Here is a 9,756-nt window from a genome sequence, read left to right as displayed (position 1 = left end):
ATAAATTGCAAATAATCTTGATGGCCTATACTTGTTTTGTGAAATAGAAAATTTATTAGAACTTCATTTTCTTGTGTCATGTATTATATAAGTTACATAAATTTGCTTGTCATTTCATATTATAGATCGTAAATCGTATACGATTAGCTAGTTTTTTAAGAGAATTCTTAATAAAGAAATATAGTGACATTTGTAAGTTAGATATGGTTAAGTGTTTGTTATATAGTTGGAATTTGTAAATTTGGTTAGTATTAATTACATATTAATTAAGTGCTAAGTTTGATTTGGGTCACTATGTAAAATGTTTTATATATTAATATTGTAATCAACTTTGCTCAATTCTTAAATAATCACTATATTTTTCTTAATTATTATTTTTTCTTTATTTCTTAATCATATTTCTCAAAATGTTAACTAGAGTCATGACATCCACTTTGAAGAGATGGTGTTATTCATTCTATTTTATTTTTTTTCTTTCCTTCCATTGCATTTTTTTATTCGTTTTCCTTTGACAATTTTTCCAAAAAAAATCCAGTTTTTGAGCTTAAATAATTGATTCATTTTATATTCCCTATTAGAGTTTTTAGCTCTGTTTTACTATATGTCTCATATTATTTCATTTCTCTAGAACCTTTTTCTGTTGTTGGAAATCTTGTGTTCTTGTTGACTACGCTTTCTCCATTTTTTGTGTCACTAGTTTCTTGTCACATTTGTTTTACTATTCTCTTGATGAAGTGATTTGTAATGCTCAAGCAGGTATAATATATTTGGGAAGATGTCCCTAGAGATATTACTACAACTTTCAAACATACAAAGTTATTGACTTGTTTAAAACAAATTTATTTACATAATCTTTGACTAAACAACATACTATAAAAAAACAAATTTCAAGTGATTTCTTTCTCTTTGCTTCTATTTTTTTTATATTTATTGATGTACTTTATTTTCCTAGTTTAGTGTAATCAAATCTCATGTCAAATATTTTTTGTACCATTTAGCAGCGTCAGTCGGTATACGCTTAAGGTTGTTATTAAAATCGACATGATAAAGTCCCCAAGTTCCTGAATAACCCCCTTGAAATTCAAATGTATCAAATGCTGCCCACGCAAAGTAACCACGAACATTTACACCATCACTATCAAAATAAACATATAAAAAATTAATGATCATATTATTGGAAAATAAAGTTATACAAACACACCACACTTGTCTACCTTTCACAAAAATAATTATTTGTTTTATTAATTTGAATTTGATCGTTTTTTAATATTAGATTGTTTAGAACAAACATTTATAAAAAGTTAAAAGAAATAGTTTATAAATTAAAATGAGTCTATAAATTTTACTCTAATAATTTAAAAAAAAATTGCACAGTATTTTTAATTATATATCATCATGATGTCAATTTTTATATCACTCTCTAACCTATTCAACACATATATATAGTAATATGATTTAATGATTTTATACATAAAGTGTGTTGTTCTTAAACTCTATTTTAATCGAACTTGTTAAGATATGATTATGTTCTTTACAAAGTCTCCTTGAATAAATTTACATTAACAGTTGATAAAATAAAGTTATAATTTTATTTATTTATTTTTAAAACTCTCCTTTAGTTGACTAAAAATATTATACATTTTTGTGATAGAAAAACACAATAAAAAATAATTAGACATTAGAAAAACAATATTAGATCATAGATAAATACAATGTGCAAATAAATTTTTTAAATGAAACGAAAAATTCTGATTTTAAAATTTATCAATTGTATCATCATATATTGATTATCCATTGAGTTCTAAGGATGGTGAGAAATGACTTACTTAATGGCTGCTTTGGTAGCATTTATATGTGCGGCAATGTAAGCAGTTCGATGTTCATTCTTCAATGGATTTGGAATTTTTGTAGATGCACAACCTACATAAAGATGATTTAATAAAAAAAGATATATTAATCAATCTCCATTTTTGGCATATCATATAAATATTAGTTATAATATTATAAATGTGATCAATATGCAACACCAACCATTTTCAGTTATGTAGATATTAGGATTTTTGTAGTTATTCTTAATGTAGAGTAAGAAATTATATAACCCTTCCGGATAGACATAAAATCCAGCGTATTGATCCTACAAATTATTAAAAATGAAAAAAAATTAGAAATAATTATTAAATTATTCCTCTAACAAATATCATTGTCCTAAATTCTTATCATTAATTTCTCACCTTGTACCCAAGAGTTTTTCCTTCAGCGTTAAAAACTGCAATTATAAAAATAAAAAATTGATTGTAATTTCTTGTAATTCTCTTACATATAATTTGATTGGTATAAAATGTGGTGTCAATTTCACTTATCATATTATATAGTGAAGATACCTTTTCATATCAATTATTATTATTGATAAAAAAAAATAGATGTTAGTTTGAGCAAAAACATACCTTCAGACCGAGCTAATGCATCAAAATTGTCACCAATAACTTTGGTTCTATTAGGTTCATGTATAGCAAAGTGAGAAGCATAATAATTGATCCCAATAAAGTTTGTGCTTCCTTTTAACATTTTTTTCTCCTCTTTAGTGAATTTGGGCAGCCTATTCCCCACCAATTTTTTCATTATTTTTGGATAATCCCCATTGAACACCGGCTCTAGAAGCCTGAATGTCGAAATTAAATATAGAAAAATGAATGTCAAAATTAAATGCAGCAAAAAAAAATTGATATCACTATGTATTAATTATTAAAAAGAAAATTTAAAAGTTAAATAACCAAGACGTCGAACTAGTGTTAAAAGACAAAAGGTGAATGGAATACATCTCAAGTAAACACTTACCATCCCCAATAGAAATCCATTAATCTTTGAGCAGCAGCGACATCCTCTCCTTTTGAACTATACGGAACATAAGCTCCTGAAGAAATAGCAAGTCCAATTTCTCCCCCTTGTATTGCCTAAATCAAATATTCAATGGAAATTAAATTTTTTTCTATTCTTTAAATTTCTCCTTGTTTTATAAATGTGTCACACTGTTGTGAATCTTGAATATTAATCTACATGTATTTTGAGTTGATCGAGGTTGATGTTATATACGTAACATGCATTATCCAAAATATGTCTTACTTGGAATTTTGTTCTGTATAACTTTGATGTTGTAGCATGGGCAATGAGGAAGTTGTGAAGTAAAGTATACGCTTCTTTACATATTCTAGTAGTTTGGCATGCCTCAGTTGAAATATTATCAATGTTGTACATATATTGATATATAGCTGTGACTTCTGCCTCATTGATTGTAGTCCAATGTTTCACTCGATCTCCATATGTTTTGAATAGAAGTTCACTAAAATCTTTATAATGTTTCCTGAAATTTGATTTTACCGTAAACAATATAAGCATGCTTGGTGAAATTTCATGATGTTTTGTGTTGACTAACTCTAAGAGTAAATCACTTCAATGAAAATAAAATATTTAGAAGAGATGATATTCAGGTAAATTTACACAATGGAGCGATTTAAGAAGCCACCAAACTTTTGTTGAAGAGCTAACGGATAGTCAAAGTGAAGAATAGTTACAAAAGGTTCAATACCTGCACATTTAAATTGACCATGAAAAACGAGAGAAAAAAGTTATCGCTTGTATTTTAAACATTTCTAGTTGAATCTAATTAAAGTAATGAATTTTAGATTCTTAAACTCATACCATTTTTGAGTAATTCGTTGATCAAATTGTTGTAGAAGTTGATACCTTCTTTATTTATACCTCCTTCCAAGGTTCCATCTAAATAATTGGTTGTGAAAAATATAAAGAAAAGTAAATATATTAATTTTATTGAATATTGCAAGAAAGGAATATGTTGTAACATTATCTTTTTATGCATATTAAATTGATTTCAATGAATATTTTCTAACCATGTAAGTTGTCATGTGTACCACTTCATCATAATGTTATTTATAAAATAAATACTAACATAGTGTGATATGATTCACTTGACTATTGGGTAAATGTTTGTATATTGTCTTTGCAACTTCATATCTATTAAACTCAAAAACACATATAAAGTACTATATCTTCAAAGGATGGAAATAGTTGACTCTAGAAGTAAGTTTGAGATAAGTTACTCCACTTAATAACTCAATATAAACAATGAATTTTACTAATTCGTCCCGTTGATTATTAACATAACATATTAATGATCAAACACAAAATTTTATAAAAAATCTAAAATTCTTAATTATATAATCTACTCGTCGGTATTTATATTGTTTAAAAGTATCAAATAGTTTTAAAATTTAATAAAAATGTGTAGGTTAGGTTAGGACCTTCACCTATATTTTGTTTATAGGAAAATATTAATAAATTAGTCGTTAGGTTAGGTTTTTTGGTTTGAACTTGGGACCTTCTTCTTATAACTCTTTTGGCGTTCCTTATTTCAACAACCAAACTGCCTCTACAAGACAATACAAAATTATGTTTTAGCTCCTTAACTTATACTTAGATTTTACTTTTTTTGTTTAAGTTGTATCATTTTGGTCTTTTTAGAATCAACTGATAGACATTTTAGTTAATTCCATAATTAGCATTATGTTTTTTTTTCTTTATGATCAATATTAGTAATTAGTATTATCTTTTTTAAAATGTAATAATTAATATTGTTAGTGGGGGATTAAGATCGCAACCTCCTTCTCACTCCACTCGCTGACTTGCTCAGCCTATCCACCAAGCCTGTTAGCATTATGATTGACTTTGTATAATTTATCATACGTGTCTTATGTATATTGATTTGGAAAAATGGCTCTAAAATATTGTCTTTAATTCTTCTCCAAATTATAGATCAAGGGTTTTCCTATATCTAGTCTTTGTTTTCCCAACTAGAGAACTATCACTAAATACTAGACAATGATCTCAAAATAAATATATAGTATTCAATAGGGAAAACAAATCACTCTAATGATACTTTTAAAATGGAGAAATTAAACAAAGAATGTGGGAAATGTTTTCAATCATTGAATGTCTTGCGTGCATATAGTCACACAAATTTTTACTTAAAGAAAGATAGTTGAACCAATTGACTACACAAATGTTTACTCAAAGAAATACAAAGGAACCAATAGTCACTTGTAAGTAGAAATTTGTTATGGAAAGTCAATCATATACTAAGAAAATCACCTTGTCCAAAAATTCTACCCACAAAGGTTGTTTGCTTTGGTGATAGAGTCTTTTGAAAACAATTCAAGAAAACCACCTTGTGTTGATACCAATGTTGTTATGAATCATAGTAAGAAGTTTAACATGGATGTGAAGTTGATATTTTCCAAACAATTAGGGGAAGATGAATAAAAATCCTAGAATTATAATTTGGAGATTAAAGACAATATTGAGTGTCATTTGCCGAATTAGGATAAACATAAGACACATAACACAATTTTGACAAAATCAATCGAAATATTATTGACGAATATAGTTAAAATGTGTAACCTTTACGGCTTAATGGAGAAAAATGAAACAAAAAAATTTTAGGGACCAAGTGAAATCAAAAACTAATGTTTACACTAGTTATTTAACATTTGAAGTTGCATCTGAATCCTGTGATGGGTTTGTATTCAATTGAGTCAGCATAAATACTAACATTTTTCATTCCTTGTAAGTTATTTATTAATTAAAAAAAAACACTTATTAAATATTTAGAATTTTCTAATATACACCTATCTATTTTCTAGAATGAATATGTTAACAAGTCTAACAAAATATTGAATAAATACATTCGAATGTGTAACTTCCTAACATACTCCTTTTAAAAGACACGTAAGTTAAGTAACAACTCCAATGTTAGAGAGATAATATTACCAAATTACAACTAAAAAACTAATGTTACTAAAACTTTCTTTCATAAAACCTAGTGAATGTATTCCGTCATTCCCTTAAATATTTAATTGTTTTCATTACATTATTTCCTCTTTGGGTACTATAATTTGATATTATGTTATTTTAAATATTAGATAGTTTAAGTTTGAAAATATTACCTGGCATTATTCTACTCCAAGAGATAGACATTCTGTAAGAATTTATTCCAAGTTTCTTCAAATGTTTCACATCCTCCTATAAGATAGTGCAAATTAAAGCAAATAAAATAGATTAAGAACATTAAACGCAATATTTTAGATATATATTTTTACTTATTATTATTATACTACTGTCAATTTATTCGATGAAATATCTAACCAATAAAAAAAAGTATCTCTTTAAAATAAAATATAAACAAAAATAGAAGTAAAAAAGTTGATTTATATATCTGGACTAATTTTTTAACTGCTATTTTTATTGAGTAGAGTAGTGTGTGAGTACGTGTGTTTTCAATCTTTAATATTTAAATGGAGTAATAATGGTTTTTAACAAGAATGGAGTAATAATGTTATGCTTGATGATTTTTAATAGACCGTTTGAGCTATTGAGATTTAAGAATGAAGATGGATGAACCATCATTATATTTTCATTAAATACTAACCCATAATAATATTTATCAATTAAATAAATCTTTCATTGGTGAACTCACCTTATATCTCTTGTAATGTCCAATCTTTGTGGAAAACTTATCTACATCTACATACACATCTGTTTATGAAAAAAGGAAAAAAAAAAATATATTTATGGAAACACAAACTAACGATAGCTAAAAGATGATATTGTTATAAAAAAAAAATAAGACATCAACTTAATTTCTCTGCTATATTAATTTCTTTCAAGTGCAAGTATATATTTCAAACCTTGGTGATGTTTAACTATATCATCCCATAGACCAAGACCTCTTCCTCCTTCATGACCTGCTCCTTCAATCTAAAGTTACCAAAAACATGTTTGTAATAAATTAACTTATTGTATAATTTTAATATATATATATATATATATATATATATATATATATATATATGAGAGACATGGTGAATTGACACCACAATGTCAAACTTAATATATGACTTATCTGATAATTCTTTATCTCATATTCATATTACAAAATTCACTATTTGATTAAAAACTATTATAAAATACATCATGTCTATAAAATCTGACATAATTATTTAATATGTCAACAAGATATATCAAAATTAAAGTATTATGAACTTTTAAGAAACGAGTTAATTTTGATATATTTCATTGACATGTCAAAGTATTTTAGATTAATCTCATATTTTATAGGCATATGTAAATATAGTTTTAAATCCAAGAGTAAATTTTGTAAAATGGGTGTGCAATAAAAAATTATCATAGGTGCGCTAATATTAAGTTTGACAATGTGGTGTCAAATTTCAATTATGAAACCTTTAATAATTCTTTAACGCATTTTTGTCTTACAAAATTTACAGTTAGATTGAATGATATTATCACATAGAGCATGTGTATAAAATTTTATTTAAATATAAAATTATTTAATATATCTTTTATCAAAATTAACGTCTTATATATGATTTTTTTATTAAACAAAATAATTTTGATACACCTCATTGACATAACAAATGATTTCATATTAATGTCAAATTTGTTTGATATCATCTATGTGATTAATTAGAGCTTTCAATGCAACAGTGGATTTTATAATATGAATGTTTATTTGAAAATTATCGGAGTTGTCATAATATGAAGTATGATATTGTGCACATTGCGATCCTTATATATATATATATATATATATTCTTTTTTTTCATAATGTACCTGAAGGGCAGAGGTTCCGGCACCAAACAAAAAGCCAGATGGAAATGATGTTCGATTTGGAAAGCTCTTAGATTTTATAAATTTCAATATAGAGTCATATGGCTTTGTCGTAGCTACATCTCGAATCTAAATATTAACAAAGTTCATGTTGATTAATATATTAATGAAGTAACTATGAATGAATTAATATTATCGGGTTTACCTTTGAATCTAATAAGTCTTGTTGCGTTAGTTCGAGATTCGGCAAAAGAACTGCAATAGTAGCATTTTATCAGAATACAATCAATGAAAAAGAGAAACATTCATTAATGCATATTTTTGCAATCTAGAACGACACTTGTTTAGAACTAGATGAAGTAACTATTAAAATATCATTTTGGACAAGCGTTAAATATATTTTTTATATAAAAAAAAATACCACTTAAAATGAAGGAACATTTTTACTGTACAATCGTAAGATTGTCAACGTCATATGGGACAAATTGTTGGGCGTTAATAAACTAATATGAAGTTAAAATAAATGTAGCAATTGTCGATATTATAAGGTTAGATACCATGTCTCGAGTTCAAACTTGAAATTTTACAGTTGTATGTGAGTTTCTTTATCGTTTCATTTACATATTACATATCCACACAAAAGTGTAGCAAAGATGCGAATGTGGCACTCGTATGAGAAAAGACTTGACATAGAATTACAAATAATAAAATTAGAGAGAGTTGGGGTAGAACTTATAGTAGAAAACATGGTAAAAATTCGGCTAGGGTGAGGTGGGGCAATATGTAGATTTTGTAGTAAAGAGAATATATCAAATGGAGGATAGTCAAAACTCTAGAGGTGGGAAAGATCTAGAAAAACTATAAGAGATACTATTAGGAAATATCTAAAGATCAATGAGCTGAAAAAACATATGTTATATAGTATTATGTTATAGGGTCGTTTGATCAATGTATTCGATCATACTTACTCAGATAAGGCTTGATTGTTGTTATTGTAAAAAAAATTAAATATGTTTGGTTATGAGGATTCATTAGAGATCAGAGCATACCTCAATGTTCACATAATATTATGCTGAAAAAAGTAACCAAAGAGATATTCATGTTGATATATAGTTGAAGTTGTATCTACACCCTTATAGGATGAATTATCTAAAAATTTTAGTCGAAACTTATTTTGTATCTGGTTTTTGCATCTTCCTAATTAGCATATCTTATTCTTGGAGTGTTTTCTATATTAATTCATTTTGTCTTCTAAAAAACTAATACATAACTTGAACTAACTTTCATCATTGAATAATCGTCAAAGGGATTGTATTTCTTAATTTTTAATTTAACAATACTTATTAATTATAAATACAAATCTATATGATTTTATCAATGTATAATTTTGCTTTTTATAGTTTTAACTGCTTAACTTTTATGTAAAAAAAATTGCATAATTTTTACAAAAAAGTGCATCTTAAAATTTTTATTACGTAAGTAAAAAAAATCGCTGAAATTAAGTCCATACACTTTTTCAATCAAATAAATTTGGAATGTTGGAAAACCAAAATATAAAAGCAAATGCTCAAACCTTGTGCCTGGGCAAGAATGTTGAAAAGCAAAACAAGGGAGAAGATTGCAAGAATAGTTTTAGAAATTCTCAATGACAAAATCTCCATTTTCTGCATCAAAAGAGAACTCTGGAATTTGATACACATATAAAAGCCACAATTATTATAATATATATAGTAGAGAAATGTAAAACCAGCCTAGCTTTCTATGCTTATGACAACCTATAAGATGACATTCTATTCTATTTTTCAAAATCAAAGAAATTATTCCAACGAATATCTATGATTGTATTGTTTTGAGATGTCTTTGACTTTTGACGAATACAAATCTTGCTATACATAGACTTTCCAATTAAATAATGTTGTTAGTGTCATCGTCAAGTTTAAAAATGCAGTTGTATAACTTTTTATCGTTGTCTTCAAATTAAGGATTTTTTTCTTTTATATTATTTGTTTTTTTAATTTTGACCAAAATACCACGCTTTAAAAAAATAATATAGAAATA

The 9,756-nt window shown here is 26.2% G+C and overlaps 1 pseudogene; it reads right to left on the bottom strand.

Moving 5' to 3' along the window:
- Positions 1-948: 948 nt before the first annotated feature.
- Positions 949-9,368, bottom strand: LOC101501563 (beta-glucosidase 13-like; annotated as a pseudogene).
- Between the last annotated feature and the right edge of the window lie 388 nt (positions 9,369-9,756).

Source organism: Cicer arietinum, chromosome 3, assembly GCF_000331145.2.
Source record: "Cicer arietinum cultivar CDC Frontier isolate Library 1 chromosome 3, Cicar.CDCFrontier_v2.0, whole genome shotgun sequence".
NCBI classification, from domain to species: domain Eukaryota; kingdom Viridiplantae; phylum Streptophyta; class Magnoliopsida; order Fabales; family Fabaceae; genus Cicer; species Cicer arietinum.
The sequence above is the reverse complement of the archived record's forward strand: the minus strand, read 5'-3'. Positions and strand labels throughout refer to the sequence as shown.